The sequence below is a fragment of the Lissotriton vulgaris genome, chromosome 11, assembly GCF_964263255.1.
Source record: "Lissotriton vulgaris chromosome 11, aLisVul1.2, whole genome shotgun sequence".
Lineage (NCBI taxonomy): Eukaryota > Metazoa > Chordata > Amphibia > Caudata > Salamandridae > Lissotriton > Lissotriton vulgaris.
Window position 1 is genome coordinate 165,535,926 of NC_141699.1, and position 18,756 is coordinate 165,554,681.

The 18,756-nt window shown below is 40.8% G+C and overlaps 1 protein-coding gene across 1 annotated transcript in view; it reads left to right on the forward strand.

Annotated features, from left to right (window-relative positions):
* CUX2 (cut like homeobox 2) overlaps window positions 1-18,756 on the forward strand; it is an 853,070-nt gene that overhangs the window by 629,264 nt on the left and 205,050 nt on the right. The window lies entirely within an intron of this gene.

The window sequence follows — 18,756 nt, forward strand, 5'->3', positions numbered from 1 at the left end:
TCCTACTCTCTACATGCTTTGTTCTCTCTTTTCTACTGTTCTCTTTCTCTATCCCTTTCTTCAACTCTCTCACTTCTATCTCTTTATTACACTCTTTTTATTCACTTTTGATCTCTTCCCTTTTACATTTCTTATTTCTTGCATTTCTTATTACTTTTATCTCTTTTTTCCTATTCACTTTTCAATATATCCTCTCTCATATCATTCTACTGACCTTCCAAATTCCGAGTAGTTACTTGGAATGTTAAAGGGTTAAATAACCCTATTAAACGTCAACGTGTCTTAACCCACTTGACGCGACTCAAAGCTGATGTAGCTCTCCTCCAAGAATCCCACCTTTCAGACAAGGAGGCTAGCAAACTTAAACGTTGCTGGGTGGGACATGTATTTCATTCTCCTGCTTTGGGTAAGAAAAATGGTACTGTTATTTTATGTCATAAAAAGTTAAATGTTTCAGTTGTATCCCATGAAAATGATGATAATGGTCGTTGGGTTATTACTAATCTTCTTATTGATAACATTCCTATTGTTATTTTCAATGTTTATGCTCCTACAGGTATTGATAAATTATTTTGGCCTGCTATTTCTGACAAATTAGTTACAATTAATGAGAAATATGTTATTTTTGGTGGTGATTGCAATCAAGTTCTAGACCCCTTTCTTGACAGGAATTCCAAGGTTAAGTTTATTCCCTCCAAAATGCACTCCCAGTTTATTACTTCCATTCGAAATTATGCTTTAGTAGACATTTGGAGACTATGTAACCCTGACCTTAAAGAATACACGTTCTATTCCCCCACCCATCACTCCCAATCTCGAATTGATTACCTTTTCCTTAGTAAACCCTTAGCACAATTAGCCACTCATTCAGACATCGGTTCCATTTTAATCTCAGATCATGCCCCCGTTTTTGTTGACATTGACCTTATTCCCTTCTCTCCTCATTCAGGGCGTTGGAGATTTAATAACTCTTTACTCCTAGATCCCATATTCTCCACTAAATTTACAGCTTTCACTTCTGAATTCTTTACACTAAATCATCTCCCTGGATCTTCCTTTGTCACGGTGTGGGATTCCTTCAAAGCAGCTGCTAGAGGTTTTATCATTGACTTTGTTTCCCAAAAGAAAAAACAATCAATCACCAAATCAACTCAATTATTGGATAAAATAAAGAAACTTGAATATACATACTATAACTCTTCCTCTGAATCCTCTCTTCGCGACCTTATATCAGCCAAAATTGAGTTCAATAAATTTACCACTAACGCAGCATCAAACTCTCTCCTTAAGTGTAATTCCCGTTATTATGGAGGACAAAACAAAATGGGCAAGCTTCTAGCTAATTATCTTAAAATACGCAAAGAGAAAACAAAGATCGAATCGTTACAAGGTCCAACTGGTATTTCCCTCTTCAAAGATAAAGATATATTAGCTCAATTTGTCTCTTTCTACCAAACTCTATACACTCCCGAATCTATCCCTGATCCTGATGATCTTCTTGCTTATTTTCGAGATATTCCTTCCCCGCAATCTTCACATGTGGATTTTCAAACGCTAAATTTAGATATTTCCCCCTCTGAAATCTCTCATGCCGTCTCAATCCTACGTAAAGGAAAAGCCCCTGGACCAGACGGTTTCACCATTGAATTCTATAATCATTTCTCTTCCCTTCTCCTCCCTAAACTTTTCCTGTTATTTCAGTCCTTTGTTGATTCTGGTTCCTCTCGGGGGACCTTCCAAGAAGCATTAATCTGCTTAATACCCAAACCAGACAAAGATCATACTTTATGTAAAAACTATCGCCCGATCTCCCTGGTCAATACAGATTATAAAATTTTTGCCAAAATTATAGCTCTTAGATTAGACCCTCTACTACCAGACCTTATCGGTCCGGAACAATCTGGTTTCGTTAAAGGTCGTTTGTCATCAGATAATTCTCGTGTTTTCTTTAACATTTTGAGTAGAGCCTCTTCTCTTACTTCCCCATTAGCCGCCATTTCTCTCGATGCCGAGAAGGCTTTTGATAGAATAGGCTGGGATTTTATGTTCCAAGCTCTTCGTTGGTTCGGTTTCCCACCTAAATTCATTTCCCTTATCTCTCTACTTTACTCTAGTCCCCATGCTTCTATTTTTGCTAACGGCATCACTTCTGATTATTTCCCCCTCCAAAGAGGAGTTCGTCAAGGTTGTCCTCTATCTCCCCTTTTGTTTATTTTGGCTTTAGAACCCTTTTTAACCAAAATTAGACGCGACGAAAATATTTCCGGTTTTCAATATGGTTCCCAACAACAACAAGTAAAATTATCGGTATACGCTGACGATATTTTATTTTACTGCTCAGACCCTCAAATAACCCTTCCTTCCTTCCTAAACCAAGTCTCCGCTTTTTCTAATGTCTCTGGGTACAGACTTAACACGGACAAATGTGAAATACTACCCCTGAATTCCCTTTGTCTAAAACATCTATTCGACTCCTCTGGATTCTCCTGGCAACCCTCTAAGATTAAATATCTAGGGGTTTGGTTTGCCCCTCGTCTCTATGACACCCTCAAATTTAACTTTGAATCCCTTTCCACTAAGCTCACTTCTTCCATCAACCGCTGGAACCCTCTCTTTCTTTCCTGGTGGGGTCGCCTGGACTCCATAAAAATGATGCTAGCTCCTTTGGTTCTATACACTATTTCTATGATTCCCATTCGTATCCCCAATCATCATTTCAAATCAATAGATTCTATTTTACTGAAGTTTTTATGGAAAAACAAGAAATCCAGAATAGCCCTCTCTGCTTTAAAGAAGGAAAAATCTCTGGGTGGAGTTAAATTTCCTAATTTTCAATCTTATCATAATGCCTTCTCTTTAAAACAAGCCTTACGTTGGATTTCTTCGGATCTTCCGTATTATCCTCCACTTTGGCTCACACTCGAATCATCTTTCCTTCACCCTTATGACTTCAATGAAGTTCTCTCCTTCTCCTCTAACGTCACCTCTCTCCGTTCTCCCATCATCTCCCACTCACGTTCTCTTCTTCAACCATACTTAATATCCACTTACCCTTCTGCATCTTCTACTTCTACCCAACCCATTTGGCATAATAAACTCATTAAAATTCGAAATCGTTCAATCTATTGGAAATCCTGGCATTCCCGTGGTTTAAAATGGGTTTCTCAACTTGTTACTGACTCTTGTCCTCTCCCATTCCACCTACTCCAAACTCAATTCTCGTTACCCTCCTCTTCTCGCAAACAATACTTATCTCTACTTCCCTCCCTTACTCAATATCTTTCCTCTCTCCCTGCCACCAACACTATTCCTACACTTCACCTTTCCATCTCAAATGCTCTTGACCAATCCCCTTCTGCATCTTTTCTTTATAAATCCCTTCAAACATCTATTGAGCGTACTAAATCTAAAATTGAGTTGGCTTGGGAGGATGATTTGTCTCAAAATTGGCCTCCTATGTTTTGGGATAAAATTTGGTCTAAAATTCAAAGCACATCTAGAGCTGCCAACACTACGCAAACCTTATTTTTTCTGTATAACCGTACGCTATACACCCCTGCAACCTTATCCTCTTTCTCTCCAGACACTTTTCCCACCTGTTGGTCCTGTCCCTGCCCACTAGCTGACTTGAAACATATGCTCTTTGAATGTCCTCCCATTCTTCATTTCTGGCATTTAGTTTGGTCTCAAATACAAAAACTCTTTAATCTCACTCTCCCCTTGACATTCCTTCATGTTTTCCTAGGCTCCCTTTCCCCTGATCTTTCTGGACCCCACCATAAACACAAACTACTTGATCTCCTGATAGCCATTGCTTTCCATCACATTACATCACATTGGAAACAGGCCAAAGATGTTTCTTTTTCTGCATGGTGGAATGCGGTTTGTTTCAATCACCGTCTAGACACCAATTTTGTCTCCCCTATTTCTCTAGCAATTAAACGCGACCTTCTATGGCTTCCTCTCACCGAATATTTATCTAGAATTGCCAGGCCACCTCCCAATCCTCCACCACGTACTGTTGAAGTTCAAAAACCACCGTGAATTGTTTTATCTTAGTATATGTAAAATTATTAATGCATCCTAATTTTATCTTCCAATGTTTTTACTTCACATTATTTCTTGGATCAATACCATTCTGTCGTAAGTGATTTTTTGTTTCTATAACTGCTGATTGTTTCTTCATGCACTGTCTTTTCTTCTTTATGCCTTAATAAACTTCAAACTTAAAAAAAAAAAAAAAAAGGTTGTCATTAATGTTTGTGGCTTACTTACTGCTTCTCCTTTGCTTTCTTGAAAGTTTTATTGAGAGCTGTGTAAGGCAATGCCAGATTAAACCATTTCCTTTGCTTTGCCTCAGGTTCTCTTCATTTCTGCTGCTGCTGTTGTCTAGGCGTCATCAGTCGACAGTTGTTCACAAGAGCGTGCCTTTAACAACTGTTAGAACCCGTGCATGCACCTACATTTTCACCCTCTCTTGTTCCATATATCTGAACCTGCTTCCCTCCCTCTCTCTAATATATATATATATATATATATATATATATATATATATATATATATATATATATATATATATATATATATATATATTCATTATTTTTTCCTACGCGTATCCTGCTCCAAGTAATCGTCGCAGTGGGGCGTTCTGAGGCAAAGATGACAACCTCAGTGAACACATCAAAGCATTATCAAACTATATTCTAAACTTCTCCTGCATTGCAAGTGTTGACTGAATAGCTACATGAAGGCCATTAAAGGAAGAACGCCAGGTAGTGAGAAACAAACCCACCTACTTGTCCCCCTTTGACACAATTATTATCACACAAATTCGCAGTATAGAATCTGTGGTTTATCAATTAAGCATCTAATTTGGAGCCACAAGTCCTTCTTCTTAAAAATTAATTTTCATGTTGTTAGCCCTAAATCTGACCTGTAGGACAGAGGGCCTGATTAGACTCATTCATATTTAAATAATTGGTGTGATTAAATGGAACAGAATAGAGGAGAGAGTGGGATATTGTTATAATAACCTACGGTGCATCCTCCCTTACAAATACATACCACACAATCTACTATAGGCGTAGAGGAGGGAAGGGTGCCAAGCTGCCATTGGTTCTTCTCGCAAGAGTAGTGAGAAAGGCCTGTGCTCTGATAACCTGGACACTGTCATGCTTCATCACTGGGTTCACTCCTCACCCTGGCTGGAGTGCATTAAACTAGAGTTAGCTCCTTACTATTTCCAAACTCTCAAAGGTTTCAAGTATCTCCCGTGGCTAAGTCGTTACTTGGTGGCACTCCCCCCAGATCTGAGATCCCAATGCTATATTGCATTAACTGCATTCTGCCAAACTTAAAGCTTATTGAGGGTCAACACACCAAATACCAACCTAATCACTGCAATCTTGGATCAAGTTGGCATTTGGTTTGCAGTGATGTCTATGCTCTTTTTCCATAGGCAATCACTTGGATCCTGAGTGTGTTGTCTCTATTTTCAGCCGCATGTATAAGCACCCATTTGTTTGCATCTCACACAATGTGTTTCAATGCATCCTAGAAACGCCTGCACTTAGCCAGACACCACAACGAGTTTGGGTAGTTGTTAGGTAGTGTATGCAGAGGATCACCATCCTAATGAATGCCACAGACTCTCAGTGGAAGTTCAGCACGCATGATGGGGTAAGAGCTAAAGCTCACATATTCCTGACCTGTGTTCGACTGAGCATCTTTTTGTTTTTTATTAAAAATTAGTAATTGGCACTGACATTAACTACATATAGACGTTTTTGAATATTGCAAAACATTGTCCCATTTTCAAAGAGATTTAGCATGGGAACTTCTAAAACCATCAGTCTGAAACTCAAACCTGATGTTCCCTAAGTGTAAAATTAGTAGCTATTGCTTTGCTTGTGTATCAGTATTGAATAATCTTGTTTAGAGCAAAATGATATAAAGTTGCTAAAAAGTTCTTATTTTGGTTAAAAGTGATTCATGCACCATCCTCAATCAATCAATCAATCAATAAAAAGAGCAGAGTCACTTGATTACTTAGTCTTCAGTTGAAATATGTGGTGTGCTCTCAACTAGAAGAGGTCCAACATTGAGGGTGGAGAGAGGAGGTAGTAGTTGACTTCTGGCGGAAGATCATACGCAAGTAATGGGCACATTCTTCTTATTACATCTCAGTCAGTGAGTAGATGTCAGTGCCAGTCTCAGATATGGATGGTTAAGTGCAGTTGAAGCCACATCGAGTCAGGCGGTAGATTAGCAGGGTGCCCTATCTCCTTTGCAGAGATTATCTCCCCTTGCCTTAGTGAGACTGTGGTAAGCAGTGAGGCAGTGCCCAGGGATTCTGGTATCCTGGAAGTGGGTGGGAGGAGCTGCTCTTGGTAGCCCAGCTGCCATCATTGACACCCTACGTGGTGCAAATGATCTGCCTGGCAGAAGGGCTTCTAGGGTGCAGATTCAAGTTTTGGGGTCTCCATGTATAACCTGCTACCAAAACTTGGGGTACCGTATTTTCCGGCGTATAAGACGACTTTTTAACCCCGTAAAATGTTCTGGAAAGTCGGGGGTCGTCTTATACGCCGGGTACCAAATTTTATGGTATGTTTTCATGCGCTTTTTCATAGCGAGGACTTCACTCAAAGGTGTCAGACCGCTTCACAATAGGAAATAACAATTAACAACACACCTTATGTTAAAAAATACAGCCACCGGCACTGGCAACGTCCACACCCAGGCCCCGGGCCATGAACTGTGCAAGTATCGAAAGCGAGCGTTTTTTTTCATAGCGAGGACTTCACTCGAAGGTGTCAAACCGCTTCACAATAGGAAATACGTAACAAGAAACAACACACCTTTTGTTAAAAAATACAGCCACCGGCACTGGCAACGTCCACACCCAGGCCCCGCCCCATGAACTGTGCAAGTATCGAAAGCGAGCGTTTTTTTCATAGCGAGGACTTCACTCGAAGGTGTCAAACCGCTTCACAAGCGAGCAAATGGCGCCATGAGTCTTACCTCGACTGCCGCTGCCGCTGTACACCCGCCTCCAACCGCTTGCACATCCCCAGGCAGACGAGGCAGCAGGACGAGGCAGCAGGACGTCCGAAATATATAACGGGCAGCCAGCGCCGAAGATGGCAACGCCCGGTGTGTTGACACGTTTGGCACGCGCTCCTCTCTCCATGACATGGGCATGGGCATAGAAAGGGGACTGTAGAATGTTCCAGAAGGCAGTAGAGCACTTGCCGTGATTGGCTGGTTGTTGCGAAGAGGAAAGGCAGTCTGGTGAGCAGATACCGTATTTGCCGTACCGTACATGTGGTGGTGAAGACAGTACAGCACAGCACCAGTCTCTGCACCTGTTCATACTGTACAGCACCAGTACATCCAGTGCAAATGGCTGACAGTCAAGAACCCAGCAAGGCTCCAGCAGCACATCTAGTGCAAATGGCAGACAGTGAAGAACCCGGCAAGGCTCCAGCAGTACATCCAGTGCAAATGGCTGGCAGTCAAGAACCCAGCAAGGCTCCAGCGGTGGCAAGAAGAAGGAAATATGAAGCCAGTTACAAACTTAAAGTTGTGGATTTTGCCACGGAACATAATAACTGTGCTGCTGCAAGACAATATGGAGTGACAGAAAAGATGGTTCGGGCCTGGAGAGCAAATGAGAAAGCATTAAGGATTATGCCAAGGGGTAAGTGCGCATTAAGAAGAGGCACCCCACATTGGCCAGAACTCGAAAAGTATGTAGCAGACATGGTGACCGAGCATCGGCAAAGCAGTTATGTCATGACCCAAAATAAAATCCGATTGGTTGCACTTCAGTGGGCCAAATCTAACCCAGATCTCAGCAACAGATTTAAGGCCACTGTATCCTGGTGTACCAGATTCTTGGGAAGGCATAATCTGGTATTGCGGCAAAAGACAAAAATTGCCCAAAAATTACCTGCGGATCTTGATGCCAAAATGCATAGCTTCCATCGCTACGTTATTAGGCTGCGCAATGAACATGGCTATGCGCTAAGTAGCATCGGAAATATGGATGAAACTCCAATGAATTTCGATATGATTGCCAACAAAACTGTCCATCAAAAAGGTGAAAAGACAATTTTAATAAAAACAACAGGACATGAGAAGTCCAGTTTCACAGTGGTACTAGCATGCACAGCTGATGGCGCAAAACTGAGACCAATGGTTATTTTCAAAAGAAAAACAATGCCGAAACTCAAGTTTCCTGTTGGTTGTTTTGTGCATGTGAATGAGAAAGGATGGATGGATGAAGAAGGGGTAAAGCTATGGCTTGATAATGTATGGAGCAGGCGACCAGGTGGACTTCTACAAAGACGTAGTCTACTGGTGTGGGATATGTTCAGGGCTCATTTAACTCCAAGCACCAAGCAAAGGCTGGCAAGACTAAAAAAACAGATTCTGCAGTTATACCTGGAGGATTGACATCGTTGGTGCAGCCACTGGATGTGTGCCTAAACAAGCCATTTAAAGATCGCATCCGAGAACAGTGGAATGAGTGGATGGTTAGCGGTGAAAAAACATTCACAAAAGGAGGAAACATGCGTGCTCCACAGTTGGATGTTTTGTGCACCTTTGTTATAAAGGCCTGGAACGACATCGATGCAGAAACTGCCATAAAGTCTTTCAAGAAGTGTGGCATATCAAATTCATTAGATGGTATGGAGGACGACTACTTGTGGCAAGATGAAGAGGATGCCGAAGCAGAGACCACATCATCTGATACGGAATTGGTACCAGATCCATACGATGACTGCCTTACAGATGTACCACAAGATCTCATTGACTTTCTTATGAGATCAGATGACGAAGAGGAGGATTTTGAAGGCTTTTAAAGGGAACGTTGTAAATCCTGTAGAAATCGCTTGGATTTATGAAAAGTTATGGAAAGTTTAATCCACTTGCACTGTTTCATGCACTAATTTATGTTTACCGTACCGTACATGTTTGATGACAAACAGGTATATTCACAAGTGACAGTTTTTCATATGGTTCTAAATAAAAATATTGCGAGTAAAGCAATATTGTTTATACAACCAATATGTTTGAGTTGAGTCTTTGAGTTTGTAAAATGAACGCTTAACACTGTCCACTGATAAAGCCTTACTGCTCACCCACAGGGAGGAGGATTAGAATCACTAATACGGTAAGTTCAAAATACATTCTCGGAATGGCTATGCAGGACTGCGTTGGACTGCGCTGGAAGTGGGGGTAGGCTTATACGGCGAGTATAGCACAAAACCTAAATTTTATCAAGCAAAGTAGGGGGTCGTCTTATACGCCGGGTCGTCTTATACGCCGGAAAATACGGTAGGTTCCTCGCAGATGCAAAGCCTTTGTATTCATCATGTACTCACATTAGCAATAATGTAAATCGGTATACAATGCATGGCAAGCGATAAAACTGAGGCTCCCACTACAGGTCGGCCAGTTTTTTGCCCGGTATCCCTTCTTCCCGCGACAGAAGTTACTAACACGAGGGAAATGGTAACTCTAATGGTGCAGAGGCAGAGAAAGTGCAGAATTTTGGGATTTAGGGAATAGCATCCTAGAATTCATAGTTTACTGCATTGATTTCCAAATGTATTTGCAAGGATTACACCAAGGGATTCCCAGGTTTCAAGTAAAATGCTCCCTATCTGCTGTGTTACAGCGGATCTTGTAATCCAAGGCGCCTAATACCTAAATAATGTGCATGGATGATTTTTTTTCATTTGTAACTGTGCCCCCAACCCCTATGCTCATACTTGATTTATTCTAGCACGGACACATTCTATAGGATACGTGAGCCTCAATTTAAACAATTTTTTGAGTGAAGATCAGAGAGCTTTTAAAGTGCCTATAAAGCGTGCTTTATTGATGTCTTAAAACAATGGCAATAAGATTACTTTCTGAAATAAGGCCTGTGACGTTCTTACATTCTGAAACTCGAGCCTGTGTGCCTGAATGACTTACATGTGTTCACATTGTCTCTCAGAGAAGGAACACCCTCCTTCATGACTCCCCCCGCCCCCCTTGAAGCATAACCCACCCTATGCCAGAGCAGCCACCGAGCCATATGCTGAGCACAGTACAAACAATGGGGTCAGTCGCTGTGTCAGCTCAGAAGCATACCAGCTGGGTCACAGAATGCTCAGCCCTTCCATTAATCAGAAACAGAAAAGATATGGAGATGTATACATTTCAGCCGCATTTTGATCCGCTGATCGAGGAATTTGTTAAGTGGCTCTAAAATAGACCTTTCATCATGCTCTGCAGACTCCGTTTGATAGACACATATGGTTTGATACCTTTTATAATCTGCGCCTTTACAATTAGATATAGAATACACATTTACATCTCGACCTTATTACATGAGCCTAAAGGCGCATTGAAGGCCACGAGCAGCAGGACAATGAGAACAGCTCCTCCACTAAAGAAACGTGTTTTCAAAAGCTTTGGGAAAAGACAAGAGGGTTGCCAAGCAATCAGGGGCCCGCCGCTCCTCTTCACCCAGGACAGGATCCTTTTGTGGGATGTACATTTGTCCCTCTATTACAAATGCCCCAGAAGTATCCCGGTATTTCTCCTCCCCGGTTTTCCAGTAATAACAGCCGCTGGGACATACAGGGATTCAAAGATTTTAGGGAATAACCTTCTGGAAACTGCACAGATTCCTTCAGGTTATGACTGCTTTCACCGTTCATTCACTGAAGGGGTTCCTTCCTAACCCAATACTTTGTAATCAGGAGTTTATCGATCAATAATAAATAAAAATCGCCCTTTGGTCCAAGCCAGGGCAACAAGTGATATCTTCATGTGACAGTGATCCAGAATGAATCATTCTGGGATGTACTTCAACCATACTGCCCTCACAGCAGGTAATCGCCCCAATCACCTTTCTCCTGTTTACTTTCAGTCCTACACAAATATAAAGTTATGAGAGTTGGCAGAATTTCAACTCGGGCAAACACCCCTCTCATTCATAAGCACCTAGCGCCTGAGTCTTTTCTTACCCCAGTACTGAGCCTTTTCCTGGTGCCCGGTACACTTCCCTCTTGAGCTTTCATAACTTATTTTTCCACAAAAGGTAACCAGACCACATTTGTGTCCTTTCCCCCACATTTTCAGGTACCCAGGTTTTTTTTAATTCTTTTGGAGGAAACAAAGAACATATCCAACATTTTGCAAGATTTCGTTTTTTTGTGACAAAATAGAAAAAATTGTGGTGCTAGAAAGCTTTTTTTTTTTTTTTTAATTAAATGGCATCAACAGAAATGCTACTGTGTGTGCTAAGACCACCATCTTCCCATCTTTCAGGAACAATCAGAGTTGTAAAAGAATACCACAGTTTTTGCATTTTTCTAAGTGGTATTCATTTTTCCTATTTTTTGTGGTTTCAACCTACTTACAGTTTTTGGTGGAAATGGGTGTGAAATCCATGTGTTAGTGTGGATAGCTATACATTTCTTAAAACTAGACAACATTCCAGATTCTGCAAGGGACCATTTGTCTACATTGTTCATGGTTTTCTTAGAGAAACAAATCATAGAAAAAAAGATCATGAAAATAAGCTGGAAAAAAATAGCAATTAGTGACAACTTGTTTATCCGTAATGTGTTGCCCCAGTGGGCAATTTACAAACGTAATGTGCTGTTCCATCTAAGAGACCATTATCGTAGTAGGGATATATAGTATTTGTTGGTTGTCCATAAACATGCAAATCCAGAGCCAACAACTAAGCTGCAGCTATAATGATTTTATTATAGTGCACCAACCATGCGGAAATATATATGGCAAAATCTAATGAATGAAAAATGGATTTGACAGAGACCTATGTTATGTTTGTATTTGAATTTGGGGTTACCCATACTTTCATGTGATTCAGATGGCATATTCCCAATGTGTTCTTTCTTGCATGCTGGCTTACATTTGGAAGCCAAAATACAGAGAAATCCAAATAATAAATGCAAATGATCTACTAGTCTGTGTTCCCACACTTTTCCCAATACAAACAGTACCCTACTTGTGGGGCTGGACATAGTGTACTTTTCAGGAAAGGCCACAAAACACCATGGAGACATCACATTTTTGCATGAAAAATTAAGCTTTTTGGCGAAGTGAGTAGCTGCACAATTTGAGTTTGGGCTTGGTCGCCACCCTAACCCAGACATTTCTAAAAAACCAGGGGAGTTCAGGATGGTCTGACTTGCATGGATACTACTGCCTTTTCTTACCAACAGTGCTCAGCAAATCTCAAACTATGATTAAAATCACCCATTTTCTCAAATTTCTGTGAGTGAAAGTTCTGGAATCTGCAGGGATCGACACAAAATTTCTACCACCCAGTATTCCCACACTTCTTGTTATTATCAATGAAAGTGTGATAATACTGGTATTGTGGATGCTGGTAATTTCTGAAGAACGAGTCTTAGTACTTCTTTCCAAATTAGTTGGAACAATTTAAAAGGCTTCACAGCAAGTCAAGTAATTGGCCAGAGAAGTTATGTATGCACGCACAGTCATTTAAAGACATGTCTGCTCCACTTCAGCCAGTTTCCCATAACTTCATATTTGTGTGGGTCAAGGTAGCAAGCTGGTAAAGACAGGTCAGCCTGTCATGGGCACTGAGAGAGTAGTATCTACTCTTCTGCCTTTTTTCTTGCAGAGGAAAAGATCTGTATTCGCTGCATCAGTCAGTCACTCGATGCTCTGGTGCAATTCTGCAGCTTTGCAACATCTGCTACAACCAATGAGATAGTGAGTACTGTTCGTATAGCAGTGAGACTTCCAGTAATGGTTGGAATTCAAGGAATACCATCAGTCTTGATGTGGTGGCCTGACAGTAGACAACATATGCATTGCATGTTGCCAACTGGATCAAGTGAATAGCCAACTTCTTATACCATTTAGGAGTTTTATGACCCGCATTATATGGTTGTAGTACCTAGTTACTTTTAGACACTTCACCCATATACTTTTTGTAATCAAGTATGCATTTGGGCTTCTGGACGTCTGCCAACAGATCCTAATCTGTGACTGGAGAAGTGCTCTCATTGTGAAGTATAGTCACCTCCATATTTCTGCCTATTTGAGAATTTGACAGCCAGCAGTTGGTTCCAATACAGTGCAACTGCTCTGGCCTTTTGGGAGCTTTTCGCAAACAAGCTCCTGGAAGAATTCTTTGCATTGCTTTCAAATTGTATCTCAAGCTACAGTGCCAGCTTTGAGCAGCTCGCTAAATAGTGGGACTCCTGTATGGAAATTTGGCCCATGAAGGCTATAAACTTAATGAAGTGTTGTTGCCCAAACCATACACGTAGACCAGTAGGGCTGTACGGTTGGTTTATGCATTATTCTTGTGTTAAGGGAAAGGGACAGGAATGTATTCAACTATCCAAGTGAAGTTGGAATCCACAGGTGTGTACCAGAGTGCCTCATTCCTCCCCTGGAAACTGTTAGACACAAATGTGTTTGATGCACATTTTTCTCAAAAAGGTTATCATCTAGAAAAAGAAGGTAGACATCAATAGGCATGAAATTACAGTATTGACTTTACATCCAGCATCAGCTGTAAATAGAAGAATTTATAGCTGAACTCTGTTTTAGATTGGGCTACCCTGCCACTGTCTTTCAGCTTCCAAGATTGTGTTTGCGAAGGGACATCACAACTGTCATGGGCAGTGCCTAATTTGAGCCGGTGGTTTCCAGTGCTCAGCACCGAGGCTTGTGATAGTCTGCCACAAGGTGGTGCTGTCTGGCTAATTTAAAGATTACCTCAACAACGGTTAATTAATAATTCAATATACATTACAAATAACTATTACCTGCCGCCCAAGCCATTCTTATAGATTTGGGGGTCTGAAATAGTCTGAATTGTCACACTTGTAGGCGTTTGATGATTAGTAGTTGTGTTGTTACCATCATTGGCAGCATGGCAGGGTCAATGTGTGGTGCAAGATGCAGTGGCTTCCTGAGGAGAGCCCTGGCACTTATTATATTTGTTTACAAATTAAGCACTGGTCATGAGCTTCAGAGCCACTGGAAGACAAGTCATGATAGGATGGAACTGCATGGCTGAAAAACCACTTTCCAGATTCTCTTTTTACATCGGACTGCGCCTCAGAGTTCGCCTCCATTTTTTGTGTTAGGGCCTGGATAGCAGTCTTCCAACAAGAGACCATATACAACTTTCCCTGATAAATAGTATGGGCTAGATAGAATGCAGCGGTACTAGTTTTGAGTGTGAAAAGAGCTGAAAGTGAGAATGCAGTGCTGTGCAAGTCAGAGTATAGCAATGTGAAAGAATTAGCTCAATCAAAAAAGAAAAAGGACTTATCTGTCTCCATACCGTGATTCAGAAAGTCCTACAAACCATCTAAAAGAGAAAAAAATTAAGACAGTACTTCAACATGCAACAGGTGCAGTAAGACAAAAGCATATATTGCCTTAGGTATCTCGGGTACTGAAATTAAATACTTTGTGTGAGGATGTATACCTTGGGAAAGAGCGAAGCATATGGCAGTGCGTCAGACATTGATCATTTGTTGTATCACTCTCATTTTACTTCAACCCACCACAGTATACACTTAGTGTTCTACCATTGTGTTATTTGCATTTTGCCTCCGCCCGCCACAGCAGATGGTAGTGTGTAATCCCACTTGTGCTATTAACCTCTTATTGTGCCACTTACCTTTTACTTCCGCCCACCACCGCATACATCATGGGCAGTGGGTGATCCCACTTCAGACATTGATCCCCTTTCCAACAATGCCTTCTTCAATCTTGAGGGTGCTGCACCTGGGAAGCAATCCCAATCAGATGTACGCAGTGCCAACCCACCTATTCCTGCTGGTGCTGTCTGGTGAGATCTTTGACATCTGCGTGGTGTATGGCGGCACACTGCTGTCAATGGTGGGCGGGGAGGGGTAATACATCGGGGAAGCCTTCAAAGCAAGCACCGGAGGTTCTCCCGCACCTCCATCGATGGATGACACACTGACTTCAACTCATTGTCATCCAGCATATCACTTAAAACTATCCAGTTTTTGACAAAGAGATCACCTATGTATCCGATTCTGTATGGCTCCTAGACAAATATATAATTCAATACTGTAAGGCATTTAATGAGCACAGCGTCTTCTTTTGAAATATCCAGCTTTTCTATACTGCATTCTGGGAACAGAGATGTGTTTTGGTTGTAAAGGAAGCTAATATTATATCTAATCAAAATCCTAATACAAGTCCTCTTCCTGGTAATGATAATAGATGCAATTCAGTATACATCGCTCCTCAATGACAGCAGTCTCAACTAAGTATTATAATATGTTAGTACTGTGTGCATTAGTCCCGCTTTGCAACCAAGCATCCAACATAGCACCTTAGACAGAACATACCACATACATTCAACAAACACCACCAAGAAACCGCATGCCACAGTAGACAGAATACTGCTCACACATCCCCAAAATAGCACAAGTAAGCAACACAACTGGCTTTCACGTGTCACCCAGGATCATGCAACTGGCAGAACATCCAATAGTGTGTATTGGATGGAGCACTGCACAGATATGCCATAATGGTGTGTACCACACTTCTAGCAACATCACTTTCCACCAGAACCTTCACTAGATCACAATAAACAGAACATATATCCACCCATATTTGCCATTTGCTGGTTATTCTATTCAACTGCACTACAGGAGTACTAATCTTAGTCCCAGGAAACAACCCCATTAAAGAGAGATACCACTGCGTCATTAGTTTTTGTCTCAACCGCTCAATGGCAATGTAACCAGCTATTTCCTCTACCCTATCATTAACTACTAGATGTTGGAAGATTTTCAACTTTAACTCATTACTTCCCTGTCATCTATAAAGCAGTTGCACCAGTAGTTAACAAGGGTTTTGATATAGTGGTCCTGCCAAAACAGCACAGTTTCGTGCCCAGGTACCAAAGGCTGGTTGGTTCTTCTTGGATTTAAGTCTTCAAAAAACTGAAACCCTATGCCACGAAGAAATGGAAGAAAAAGTAAAAAGCTCAGCAGCAGAAAATGCCTTTAAAAGGCATTCCAAACTTTAGAGTGCCTTCATTAAAACAGCCAAGAACTTTAACTACTCTCAAAACGATGTGGCTTTTCCTTAACAAAGGAGTTATTTAAAGACATGTAAGACCCTCTCAGGAACTCTGTGTTGTCTTAGCAAAACACCTCATTGAAAACTTGTATCGGGTTAAGGTCTTTTACACTCTCAAAAGCAAACAAAAGTCTCTCACTGCCAGAGTGGGCTGCCCTCAACCACACAACCCACACAACCTAAACTCTGCTCCTTAAACTAGTTTACAAGTGCACTGGATTTGTGATATATTGTCTGTTTTAAATGCTTCCTGAGGCGATGATTTTTGTTGTAAACGTTTTTAAGGGAAGATTCTTCCAGTTTAAACCAGTGATCCAATCAAAGGTATAACTATGATGCTGCCCAGCCGAACATTGCACTAAACATCTTCAAAGCCCTCCTCCTACAATCCTCTGCTGCTAAACTGGAGAGTTTCCATGTAAGCTGAATGTGCCTTACATCAAACTGGTCCTAGAAAAGTGGGGCCTTGACTAGGTTGACCAGCAAACCGTAGACCAAATGACTGATGGTCCATTCCTAGGTCCGTTCAATGAAAAGGAAGCTTTCTCCCAGATCTCAATCTGTATTCAACAAATGAAACTATGGTCCGACCGACAGATAGAATTCAGACCTGGAAGGAACACCAATCTCCATTTATGATGACCTTAAAATCTCTGATGAACTACTCCTAATTGACTTGTCCTCAGCATTTGACACTGTAGACATAAAATATGAGTCAAAAGACCGTGACACAGAGATATGGGGCACAATTCCAAACTGGATAAAATTGTACCTTATTCATAAAACCTTATTTGTCATGCTGCTTCAGATCAGCTCTTTACTTTACAGCTGGGCTCAACCCACCCCTTTGTATTCACCATTTCCTATACCCTCTTCTCAATCTTGTAAACTTCTTCAAGCTCATCTCTACAACTATGTTGACAGCTCCCATACCATCTTCTAGCTGGAAAGGCCACCACGGCCATCTAGATTTCAGATAAGCGATAAAGTCATGACTTTTCCAAAAATACGGACTTAAGCGATGCTCGGACTACATCCCAACTCATTTGTATACTCAGCATGCAACTCTGTGTCCTACATTCCCTTTGCTTACTGTGCCCAGTCCTTGAACCTCAGCCACGGCAGAAAAACACAATACAGATGGATTATTCACTTCATTCAATACCCTACTCTGATCCAGTCAGTACAGAGGTTGTAAGATGCAGTAACTATTTACTCGACCAACTTCAAAGCACTTTGAAGTCTCGGAAAGAGTAGTTAACACTATAGAAGTGTACATGGCATACACTACTGCCTTAGATACATACCCTCTGCTAGGCAATGGGCATACCTACCAATCTAAAAAGTGCCTAAGTGAGTTGGTATAGTCCTTTGATCTTGCCCCTCAATATACCAAAAACATTTGCCTACAACTCAATGAATATGGCACGTTCACCTGGGAGAGGTACAGACCTAAGCACATTATTGATGGGACATTGTCAGAAAGCTATTCTGATCCTGTAAACAACAGAATATTTAAAACCAGGCTTGGAGGCGATCCATACGCTTATTGCACGCTAAAGCCATACCCAGAGTGCAGATGCATGAGTGCATACAACCTTTGCATACTACTTACAATATTTTCTTCTAATTTAGAATGTAAATTATGTCTGTAATAAATTTCTGTCTTTGTACTGATAGAGGATAAGACACTTTTACCCTGCTTCTGATCATCTTGCAGGATTTTTCATTTCTCTTCGTTAATTTCAGTTCAACATTGTGTTTAAAACCATCACATCCAGGTCTTGGAAAAGTTACTGTAAATTTATTTTAGATGATGATTGATTTATTTTACATAAATCAGGCACTGTTCTCCAAATTCTTATATTTACTAGTGATTGAAAGGGTTATACATTTCTTATGGTCGGTTGAATGTTTACATATCTTGTAGAGACAGCAAAGCAAATCATACGGTACAATCGTTGACCTCTGGGTTGTTAAGTAAATTAGTTAACAGAAATGATTCCTCCTTCTAGAGTTCCTTTAAATCTGTGTTTTTGATGTATGTACACCATTGACGTTCTGTACTATTTCCATACAAGTTTGGCTGTTCCATTTAAGATAGTTGAGATCTATTTGAGTGAAAACCTTTTGGCGATTCCCTGTCAAAATTTACTTTTTTATCCTTCATGTTTTTTCTTATGTGATTTTTCTCTTACGCTAATATTTAATCACAGATCTGGATTTTAATTCCCTCAAAGTAAGGGGCAGCATGGCTTTCTCTCGTATGTTCAGATATTCAGATGCAAGCTGTGTTTTAAATTAATTGAGGAACGTCATAACAACTCAGCATTCTAACATCAATACATATATAAATGCAATTATTTCTAACACACATTATAGTGTTCTAGATTATAGCATGGAGCATGGCATGCGTACTTTAATAGTTCTCTTATGACACTGTGAATTTGTTTTCATAATGATCAGAAATCTACGGTAACAATTGTTTGCACAAGTATCAATTATGATGTGGGGAGTCAGCTTTTGTGAAAAATAATGAGCATCTGAATTCTTCTTTTGATTGATTACACTAATTGTAAACTGCAGTTTTTTGGATATTTCTCCTAT